The 12,397-nt window shown below is 34.8% G+C and overlaps 1 protein-coding gene across 7 annotated transcripts in view; it reads right to left on the reverse strand.

Annotated features, from left to right (window-relative positions):
- Nucleotides 1-12,397, reverse strand: part of LOC122566813 (tensin-1-like) — a 279,316-nt gene that overhangs the window by 242,178 nt on the left and 24,741 nt on the right. The window lies entirely within an intron of this gene.

A 12,397-nucleotide genomic window follows, 5' to 3' on the forward strand; every position in this document is an offset into this window, starting at 1 on the left:
ATCGAATTACATTCCTCCGTAGTACTGGACCATCGATTTGATTTTAGATTCCAGGAACGAGACCGGATTCTTCCTCGAGCCAATTTTGCGCGACACAACGCCATCATGTCCAATTAATTCATGGTGTAACGACAATGTTTCAACTTGGGTAGGAAAATCTCAATAGGACGTTCGATTCATCTGTACGTGTCGAGGATTATAAAATTTATTTCGCGCGTAATTTGTTTATATTGCAAGTTGACGTAATTATAATAACTTAATACACGTTCTTTTAATGTGGCTTCTAATCTGGGATAATCGTGGATTCGCAAAGCGTGCAACAGCTGGATACATTGCGAAAAATGCAGACTGTCATTTGACAGGCGGTGAAAGCGGCCAGTGTAATTGGCAATTACAGCAGGTGGCTTTGACAACCTTCCCGCGACACTCGAAATTTGTCCCGGTTAAAGGGACGGATGAAATTGTTCGCAGGATCGTTTTCACCTCGACAAATGAATCCTCGTTAATCTACACCGTCATTTTTTTTGCTGTGCTTCAGCTAAATTTTCTCAATTTAATTCGAATTCCAGGATATAGACACGAATTAAACCCCTTTCTATTTCCAGCAGGAATTTTCATTTGGCACAGATTGCAACTTTATGGCCAGCGTATCACGTAATCGATGATAAAACGAAAACATATTGGAAACCAGTTTATTGTCAGTCAATACCTAACACGAAAGCATTCCAAAGCAATATGGGATACGAAACGAATTTCATGAAATCTCTTCGAATACAATTTTTGAGACTTGATTTGAATAGGAAAGAAAAAAGCACATTAATAATTATCATTGATTTCGAATTTACATTTATATACAATTATGATTTTCTATCACTGAAGAATTCATTCGGTTTAACGAAGGTGCAAAAGAATTCCTGTTAATACGCGAAATCGGACGATTTTGGCTTTTAAGTCATTCATATAACATTTTTTTAATCTCGTTAGAAGTTCCATCAATAAAATTCATTTCAAAAGATCAAAGACGAGTTGATGTTCACATTTCCATTTCGTTATTGCTATCTATATTGTGTATGAAAATAATATATACATGATAATTATATAATAATATAATAATCATACAAATTTACGAAATTTATAGGATCTAAATGAGAGAAACTAACGAGAAAAATAACAAGCAAATCCTTGGGATTATTTTTCATAATCAATGCTAGAATTCAAAATTCAATAATATAAATCAACCGAGAAAAGATAACAAATAAGATTATTTTATTATTCTGCGTCAACGCAACGTCGGTCTTCAACTGCTTAAATAAAAGTGGAGGATCTTGTTTTTATTCCCATCCTTAACAAAACATTCGTTTTATATGGTACCACGTAGCACGTAAATTCTTTGCACCAATCATCACAACCAGATATCTCATTATATACAATTTTCTTTCGATACTTCTTTAATCGTGCTCAATGTGCAATGCAAAACGAACAATGCTAAATAGCCGATGTACTGCGTTATTAATGCAAGCACGTACCATTCAGGCAAAAACAGAATAACATCAAGCGAAGGTAAACAAATATCAGCAATCTCACGGATGCAATAGGTACGGCGGATACTTTAATCGTGGCCTTCGCGTTTCAGGTTAGCTCGTCAAAATTTGTATCCCAATACGCGTGCATTGGCTCCGATCGTTTCTCGCTTCGCATTTTTATCATTCAGGCATCATTTAAAATTTAGCAAACACGATTTTATTTCGTCCGAGCAAATATTGATACTCGTGATACCCACGGAATCCGGCCGATAATAATCGAGTTTCGTTTATTTGAATCGGATCCCGATTCTGCCGCTTCGATCAGTTTCGCGAAAGAAGAGCACGGCTGGAAGAAAGAGGAACACGAACAGATTAAACGCCACGTTCCAACTAACTAGAGAAAGATGAGTCGAGAGCGCGGACTGACGATATGGAAACGACCAAATAATCGAACGCGAATTGTCGCCGCGTGTTTTATTGCTCACAAATGCCGGCTACGATAAAGTACTTTGCCCAGACATCGGAAGAAAAGTTGCTCACATTGGGATTGCTTAAAAATAGACAAACCGATGGGAAAAAAGAAGGCTACACGTGTGTATGTCCGGAATTAATTTCTACTGGAAAAGCTATAAAATTTTTTTGTGAAAAATTTAGTTACGAAACAAACGTAATTGCTTTTTCGCATGAAAACCTTTACGATTGCCTTTGTTCCGGTAAAAGACAAAGCGTAATGGCATTCGTTATGATAAATACAAAGTTGTGTGGAATGTGCCAGAAAATTATTTCGTCCCATGGAATACGTATTAATTAAATCACTGATAATGAAATTAAGTTTCGTTTGCTTTCGTTGCATCTGATTTTAATTAAAATCCCAACGGTCTATTTGCAAACGCGATCTGCAAACAAATTTATTCCGCAGGTCACAATGCTTTTTCATTGTGTAATTCGTGAAAAAAAGCATTAAGATAATTATGAAATCTGATTCAGCGTTTGAAAACAAAGAACATCGCGGGAAATTCAGCAGAAACTGAAACCGAATGCTTGCGTGCATATTCCAGACAATTTTAAAGTACGTATTTCGTTCTTCACACTGTCATCCTTAGTTGCAAGTCCTATCCGTCCTAACTGTAATTTCTAAATGTTCGAGTAAATTGAAGTTTCGTCGTTCTTTCGTTCTGTCCTTGTTTTCCTTTGCTCAATTTGAAACATTTACTCCTTCGTCTCCCAACGATCTGTATAATATACGTACGTTCACTGAAAAGTATAAGAAACAAGGGGAGCTTTACACTTTTCAACGTAACTCGAAATGTGAACAAAATGTTAGATTTCACATTCCGATTAAGATGGACAATATAAATAATCCTAAAGAAAAAAAATTAGGCAGAAGGAGGAGTAGCTCCGAAGGTTTATGCTAATCGGGGGAGTCTAGTGATATCGAAAAATGGTTTCTCCAAAAGTGGATGAAAACATTCAACATTCTTTTATTTCGCTGGATATGATTCGTCGTGCGTGAATAATTAGAGTGCACTCAGAAATGACGCGTACGGTCCTGCGTAGCTTCCTACAGAAAGATTTTTATGGCAGGAACCGCGTATCGTTTTCGCAGGGAACAGGGAGGAAACTGGAGAATGGGAAGGGGCAGAATACGCTTTATTATCTTCTGCAAAACACCAACCCATCCCTGCACATTCTACGAAACAAAAGGGACAAAGGACGCAATCGAAATATTACGAAGACAGAGGGAAAAAAATTAGAGAGTATCAGTGAAGCTATGAAAGAAAAGACAAAAAGAAGGAAAAGCAAAGTAGGATAAAGGATAAAAAGTGGATGTAACACGGTTCGGATGTAATCGACGTTAGTCCCGCTATTGAAGTCGGTATTACTTCCGCAAATGCTAGTTATCAGTTAATTTATTAGTTAGTTAAATAACGTTCTGAGCGTGGAATTTGTCGTTTATGTAATTTTATCATTACAATTTCGAACGATGTAGAACTTCTAAGAAGTAAATTTTATTTACCTCTGTGTATAATAATTACAGTACAGTAATTATCTAACCAAATATATTGACTTACTCACATATTTACGACTTTTTAAAAGATTGTCATACTATTTTAACTGGTTTGAAAGATCGACATACAATCAAATTTCTATATGAAACATTAACTAATTCTTAACGTTAATATTATATTTTCAACACTTTTTCCCTTACTTCATACTAATAAGTCTCTTTCACAATTATGCTCTTCATTTTAACTCTTAACTTTTACAATAATACCATTCATTTCTTGGAAACTGATAGTATATATTTTAATTAGAATTGCAAACTTTTGATGATATGTACTGTACAATGTGCTGAAAAATAGCCTGCTACATTACTGGATCGAGATTCTTTTTGCAATTAAGTTATTAAGTTGCAATAGACCAGAGTGCGGAGCGTATTCTGAGCATTATACAGCACCCAGAGTACAAAAGGTTAGAATTAAATAAAAAGTTCCTTTTAAATATAACAACGAACAATATGAATTCCACTTTATGTTCATTATGCTCATTATATGTATAAAATAAAATATTGTGAAAAAAACAGGAAAATTAAAACCTAACTATTATGATGACGAAAGAAAGAGAAAGTTATGATCGCTCAAAATGAAATTCCATCGATGTTACTTTTCGCATGCTGGTATAGTTTCCTTGTCAATTAAGTTTTATCCAGCTTCAGAATTTGTATACTTTTTATTTGCAAATGTTCCATTTGATATTATTTCCTTTAGAAACATATTCTACTTTCATTTTTATTATCCAAATTGCATTAATCGAGGGCAGTAGCAATTTTTTGATCGCGTTATAGGATTACGTACTGGCTTACACTGTATTTTCTAAGTGATATGGTTGCGTGCAAATCATTTGTATAATTATTACTTTTCGAAAAATCGCTTTCTAAAATAATCGTAAGATTATTCACAATATATACACAGTTTGCTTATTGTTTAAAATGATTTGACGTGTCAAACTATTTACAATAACTAGGTAATTTATAATCTATAGCCCAACCAAAGGTATTCATAAATCGTAACGCCTCTCTTCTGCTTTTAGTTTATATTTAGTTCGAATTCATTGCCATGACAATGTACATCCATCCCATTACATCAATACTCGAATATTGATGTCGTCCGCCTTATATCACTGATGGTGAAACACATCGTCCAGAAACAGCTTTTTCATGCACGCCAGTATAAATTTTATGCTGTATAATACAGTAACATACAATGACTTGCATATCACTTTTCTTACTGCTGCTATAAAAATCGACTTTTGATACCATAACACATTTTAATTTTGTTGAATAAGTTTTTCGCACAAACAGAAGATGTTAATGAAATCTAGGGGCTTCTAACGAAGACGATCATTGTTAAATTTGTTGATTGTTTTGATAATAACGCATTCCAGTACACAGAAGCAAGACTCGGAACATGATGGGTTCGATATTACAAAAGATGATCTATATGTCGACTTATCGTCGAATGAAAATTAACAGGTCTTTTAAAAATCTGTCTCGTGATGTCCATTTTATGATCTTACGATTTAATTAAATGTAGCTGTTCCGCGATATAATTGCAAATACACTTACAGAAATTACGCGATACGACGAGTATTTCATTTAATAAACTTGAGACGCGCGTACGAAGAAAAATTAAAGACGCTGGATCGTTCTTTTATTTTTCTGGGAGAAGATGTTCCCTAACCCCAACCTAATTATTCTACGGTAAATTATTTCGTTTGCGAATACATCTAATACATGTTATACAGATACGATATTTTAATGTAGCCAGTAAGATTCTGTAAATGCAAAACTATAAAATAGAACTGGATCGTGCTGACACTGGTGTTGTCTCATAGCGGAAAGAAAACTGTATTTAAATTAAATTCTTCATCAATTCTGAACTGATAGCGCATTTAAATTTCAATTAAACTTCGAGTGTATTTGATTCAGTTTAATTAAACTTCAATCCTCTCGCATTATTATGAGAAGTTCTCATTGTTTGCAATCTATTTCCTTGATTGATTTCCGTTCTTACCTCCCTCTTTTGCGCGAATTCCCTTTAAATTTTATATTCTACTCAGACACGATTTACGCAATTTCACACTCATATATGTATTTAGTTAAACCACGTGTTTCTCTAATAAAGTTACAGCATGAACTTTACATAGTTGAGTAAACGCAAACGAGTTATACGAAGCTCAAACATCATCGAAATTGCCGCAAAGATCTTCTAAAACAACGATGGACTGGAAAAAAATCCCATAAGTCATTTCCATTCTGCTTTGTCACGGCTGTTGCCTCTTTCGGCGTATCAATTACTCAACCTCTTCTCCAAGTTCTATAAGATTATACGGCGAATGTTACATAAATCAATAATAAATGAATTTCTCCTCCATTATGACCTTGAATGAAGTTCTCCTTTCGTTAAACTAGCCTATTTACGTCGACAGCACGGTGAAAATACAGGGTGGTTTTATTAAACGGAAATTCGATGATCACAGGAATTTACATACATTTGGCTGGAACGCGTAGAATTTTAAAGAAGCGCCGTGTAACCGGGTGCGTCGAAACGTGTTTCATTAATTTCGAACTCGGCCACGAAGACATACAATTTAGTGCGCGCATGGGCCCTCGTGCACCTTCTCGTAGAACCCTCGTCAATTACGCTTTTTATTTGCGTTAAAACTTGTTGACCTTGCCCGAGACTCGTCTCTGCATATCTTCTTTATCCCGCTTATAGTATAATGGCGTTCTACCAGCGAGGAATCGACGAAAATTGACAAGTTGCAAGACGAGCAGGCAAGAGAGATGCGACCAAGGATACCGTGCGACGATGAAATTATTTTACACACGTTAATTCGTATCGATAACGAGTTACATGACGTTTGCGTGACGCAATTCACTCGACACCGATAGCGTGTACAATAATTCTTGTAAATACTTTGACGAAATATTAATTGCGTCCTTTACATTATCGTCTCCCTGTTTCAAGTTCAACTGGAAGTATAAATTATCGTTGTTTTATTGATATTTTTCGTTGATAAATTTCCGTACCTTCAAGCTTCGATCTTTCCTTTTACGATTTATTATTTACAGTCCCACCAATCGTTAAATTAACAATGGACTATTAATGACACATTGTCAGCTAAAATCATAAGTTGAGGAAGAATTAGTTTGTTTTAAAAACTTTGGCACTTTCAAATACGCAGCATACTTGAAAGAAAGCTCGTCGCTTCACGATATGTATTTTACATAACATACGACGTAATGGTGCTTTAGCCTGTAATAATCACTAACTCATCCCACGCGATATTTCATCCACTTATTGACGCATCATTTTACGCCTGAACTAATATAACCGCTCGAAGCTTAAGCACGTTACCTTGCACTTCGTATTAACAGATGTAACGACTTTCAAGTTTCGTTAACCGACATCTTGTTCCTGACAAGTGTGCTTCCTTTCACTTTAATAGGAGCATATGCAACGGAAGCCGCAAGTTCGCGTTTCTCGACCCTTTAAAGCGGAGCTCTTTAAGTTCCTTTTCAGCTCGGCGAACAGTTTAAACTCGTAGAAGCTGGTTTCCATCGATATTAATGATTCTAGCGGTTAACCTGGAATTCCATTGACGAGGAGCACATAAATCCGTGGTGGAAGGTAATACGTGGAAAACATCGAGTCTGGCGTTGAATTTTTGGATATTACGCCGAAATTTCCGCGAGGGATCTCTTAACTGGCACACTGGTATTTTTAAATAGCACGATAAAGTTTCTGGGCTAGTATAATGAAATTTCTAGCCGTCACTGTGTTCCGTAATTGTAGAGCAGTGAAATCTGGTTCAGAAACTTCTTTAATACTTTCTGGTATAAAGCGAACTTGAGAAACCAGTAAATGTAGACTTATATATATTCTGTGCAAAAAGTTATTGGGCTGATTTTAATATCATCTTTCTCTGTTGTTTCTCCGAGATATTAGAAACTAAAACGACGATGGTTGACACGCTGTCTTATCAAAGATTGATACTATTTTACAAGGCAATACGGTAAAAAGTGTAAGTATGAGTCATCCAGAGAATCTTAATGAGGATGTTAAATGACTGAACGATTGCTTGAGAAATATTTGCAAGAGATTTGTCAAGTTCTCAATATTTTATTCCATACTAATTAAATATTATGAATATTTTTATGAACCGCACAAACAGTCTTGGAATTTAATTATTTGAAACGTGTATTCTGGCGTGTGGTGTTATAAATGTGTATCCTTGCTTCAAATGATACAAAGAATAATATCTTTGAACGTAAAAGTAGATGTTACTCGTTAAAATTAGCAGGAAGAATAATGCTCGCGAAACACATTCAATCGTTGTTTCTTGTTGTCTTCAATTTATAACCCTGAAGGATCTTAAAAAGAACCTTCTCACTGTCATAACTCGAAAAATATATTTTGCAAGTTGTGTCCTTTCTCCAACAAGGATACGATATTTATATGTACTATGAATTATTAAAACTATACTTTTTCTTTAAACATCTGGATATTCCTTCCAAATCTTACAACACATTTATTACCTCGAACTTATCGTTTGTACTGAATTTGACTTGAAAGCAAGCCTCGCAAAAAAGAAGTGACATGAAAATTCATAACGGATAATAAAAGAATATTTATAGAAGCATGTTTATCTTTCGCTCGGAATGCATTTTACTAATTGAACAGATGTCTTATTTATATGCCTACAAATAAAAACTTCATACTCCGTAACAATTTATATTTCCAACTGTAAGTAATAGGGTTACCCGTCTGAAGCATTAAAAACATGCAATTCATTTCTAATTAAATTTTCATTTCCGTGATTTTCAGTGAAAATTTTAATGCAACGTCTTGTACTCTCGAACGAAATTATCTCGCTTTCCGCTCCAGTTGCATATATGAAATGAAGTTGCATTTATTTAAGTAGTTTCTCGAGTAGCCAATACAACGAGTACGAGAATAAAATAGAGCACAGCTTAAGCATGTAAAAACGGCGAGCTGCATCTCTCACTTGAATTTTCCTTCGAAGGATCAGACTTGGCTGTGTAAAAGGAAAGAGAGAAATTTGCAAGAGGAAAAATCGGACATAAATGGGGAAAGCTTTATTTCTCTCTGGTTGCTACGATGAAGAGAGGTATAATATTGTAGTAAACACAGACTACTCAGCAATCTGGTTTATGCTCGCCTTTTTTCACTCCTCCTTCTGTTCTTCTTCTTTTGTTTCCTTCGTCCCTTATTTGCACATCGTATTGTCTTGTAAACCGAGGAAGAAATATTAACGCTCGGTTGACACTAGTTGCGAACCTGCCTTTTAACGAAGTAATGGTTTCTTCTTAAACAAACCGTACAGATCAGATTTTTAACAAAAAGGTAAAGTAGACGGGATACATAGTGATTTAAGCGTCTCCTTTGGTATACGAAGGTAAAATTATTCCAATTTAATGGTCTTTAATATTTAACAGATTTTTGACTTGCATATCTTTTTTATCGGTATGAGAGAATTTATAAATTCGCTGTATCCTGTATGCATATTATTATAAACTTGGCAGAAAATGGAAATTTAAAGTTTTACTCGCGCAACAATATCGGAAGAATGTTTCAAGCAAAAACAGTTGTTTTTATATTGTAATAGGATTCAGGTAGAATTTTAAATTCAAATTTATGAAAAAACGATTAAAAGTTACACCAAGACAATTATGTAATTTACTAAATAGCTTGCTTGACATTGTTTCAATAAAATATTTGTTAAAATAGATAGATGTACAGTAGTTTAAAAAGACTTATTTACTGAAGATATTATTAGTATTTCAAATAGGAATTTATTTAATTTTAATTACATCCTGTACAACACAATGTTATTCGCGTACGTAATCTCTTTCTCTGTTCTTCTATTTCCCTTCCGACACGACGTACTGACGCAACATTGTATTGTGCAGGGTGAACAAGGAATTTCTCCACCTCTTTTATCTGCCTGATTTTTACACCATTTACCTTTACCTCGTGCTTTAAAACCGCCTAGAATCGCAAGTACCGCATATTTCCGCTCTATTAAACTGAAGGAACGAGCGAAGAAAATCAAGATATTAGTTTCCACTGTAAAAAGCGCAGGGACAATTTCCTGTTTGCATGGAAGCATATAGAAAGGTAGGTACGATCAAATAAAAATTGACCATTAGAGGAAACGAACGAAAGTTATGAGAGTTCAATAAATAATACAATAAAGAATATTTCCATTATTTAAATGAATTATAAACAAGTCTACGTTCATTTTATTTTCTAACGAAACGCCTTGCAGATAAGCACAGTTCGGTTATTAATTTTATAATTTACTTAGTTCTATCGAGTAATCAAACAAAAAGAAATGCACAAAGGCAACGCGTTATTTATTGTCCTAAACGTACGAATAAAAATAAAATTGTAAAAGAAACGAGATATTATTATTGAAATTATAATGTAACTCTATTTTTATTTCAAACTATATTCTACGGGGAGTTATTATTAAAAATCATCCAAGGAGGAATACAGGTGTCGCAATGTTTCTAGTAAACACTCATATGATTCATACACTGTTATTGCGTTTAAAATATTAAAATTCAGGAGAAATACGATATACAATTTCTAATTCTATCTTCGAGTTTCTTCTTTTATACTTGCTTTCCTATCCAGTTTCCTTAGTGAGAGCCATTTATGTAAAATATGGGACAGGACATGTATGTATAAAAAGGAACATTGGTTCACTGGTATCAGCGACTCCAAATGATTCTAGTCGCGTCTTTTATTCACTCGAGTGTGATTTTCGCCTCATTTAGTCCCGGCATATAAAATATGAACGTTAAAAGGGTGATGAGATGGATACGCATGCATTTGCAGCGCGCTTACGCTAAGCACAGCTTTACAAGTCGAATCCACATAGAGAACAACTGTAGACTGCGCAAAAGCCAGGCTAACAACGAATAACTTTCATCCTCGTATATGCAAAGCGAATGCATTCTGTGATCCTATAAACATGCAATCACAGCCAATGATAAAGATTGTCCCTTGGGCATCTAGCGTGGAAAGTAGAATGCCAGTTTTGAATGTAAATTCATCTTCTTCTGCATTAAATATTTATTTAAACGTAACCATCTTGCTTCCTATAAACATCTTAATTACGTACTTTATCTCATAGTTCTGTTCATTGATCTTTTAATTAATGTGGAAAGAATAAGTGAAACGAATGAATGGATCGGGTGAATGGTGGTAAAATAAGTAGAAATTATGTAAAATGACTACAAATAGCAAAACTGGTACATGAATAAAAGAGATTTGTAAGAAAGACATTTTTTAATATTGTCGTTATTAAATACAAGGCTAATCGAGTTTTCATGAAATTAAAATTATTTATATTTAAGTTAGTATATATATATTGTATATTATATAATATATATTATTTAAGTTTTAAGGAGTTTCAAGACAAACAAGGTTACGTGGAAGTTGGTTGTTCAATTTTGTATAGTAAATCAAGCATGTAAAAAAAGAGTTTAACTTTACGAATATAAAACGCCACTTATTAAATACCTTAGCGAAATTTTAGAATTTCCGTGAGAGACAGAAGATTAGGTTTCAGCTATGTATACCAAATTTAATCCGCCGGAAGTAATTTAAGAAGACATGTTGGTCGTGTTTCTGAGAAACTAATTCTAAGCGAATTTTATACATGTACGTATATTTAGAACACAGCGCCACATACATATCTAATATTTAATTTACTTTGTCTCTGTCTAATCAATATAACAAATATCTGAATTTTTCTAACTCGCTAAAAATATTTCCAATATTTTCTTTATATTTAATTACTACCTCATAGTGCACTGCACTATATAAAATATATATCCTACGTTTATTCTAAATATAGAAAAATGTACAGAATGCACCTAATATATACGAATGTACAAAATATCTACAGTAAACTCGTTACAACGTCTATAGAGTAAAAGAAATCTCGATTTAGCGCGTGGCAGCAACGAGACTGAGCTGACTTAAACACGCTGCTTTAAAAATATATACGTAAAATCAATGTTATTGCAAATTTTCCCTCGACATTAACGAAAAGCGGCAATTTAGAACAAGCCAAGCTAAAACAATGTTCAGGCTTGGAAATGAATATACATATGCTGGTAAAATATTAACATTCGGATAAGCAGCAAATGAATAGACTGAGCTCGGAAAGCAGAGGAACGGTGATATCTTCGGCTTTCCTTTTGGATGAAAGAGGGCGGACCGGTAACACGGGAAGCAACCGCGGAGTGTATTCATGGAAATCTGTCCATCAGGGTCTAATGGAATACCACCACGACGAAAAGTGCCACGAGATATTCTTTAATGCCTTCATAAAATTCAGGCTCATAATTCCCGTTTCACTGGCACGTACACGGCTCGAACACGAGCGTGCAGACACGTGCGTACACACACGCAAAAGATTAGACCGACAACTCTCTGGCACGAGTTGCTCTCGCTCCCAGGCAAATATTCAACTCTGATGAAACTCCAGACCGAAATTCTGCTGATCCCTTCAGGGTCGGTAGTCATTACTAGGTTTACAGTAATAACGTAGCTTACAATAATAAACCTGGTGAACGAAGTTTATTTCGAGCCGCAAATCTGTTGTTTGATTCCCTTGCCACGCGGCTATGAACCCGGTAAGTTCAGGCTAATTAGCTGAAGGAACGTAGCCGGCGTTAATTGCGTCACGGGCTGTTCCGCAACAGACAATTCCCTCGTTTAGAAAAGGCTTCTGGGTAAGTGCTACTAATAGATGTTTGAGTTATACGAGGC

Source organism: Bombus pyrosoma, linkage group LG4 (assembly GCF_014825855.1).
Source record: "Bombus pyrosoma isolate SC7728 linkage group LG4, ASM1482585v1, whole genome shotgun sequence".
NCBI lineage: Eukaryota > Metazoa > Arthropoda > Insecta > Hymenoptera > Apidae > Bombus > Bombus pyrosoma.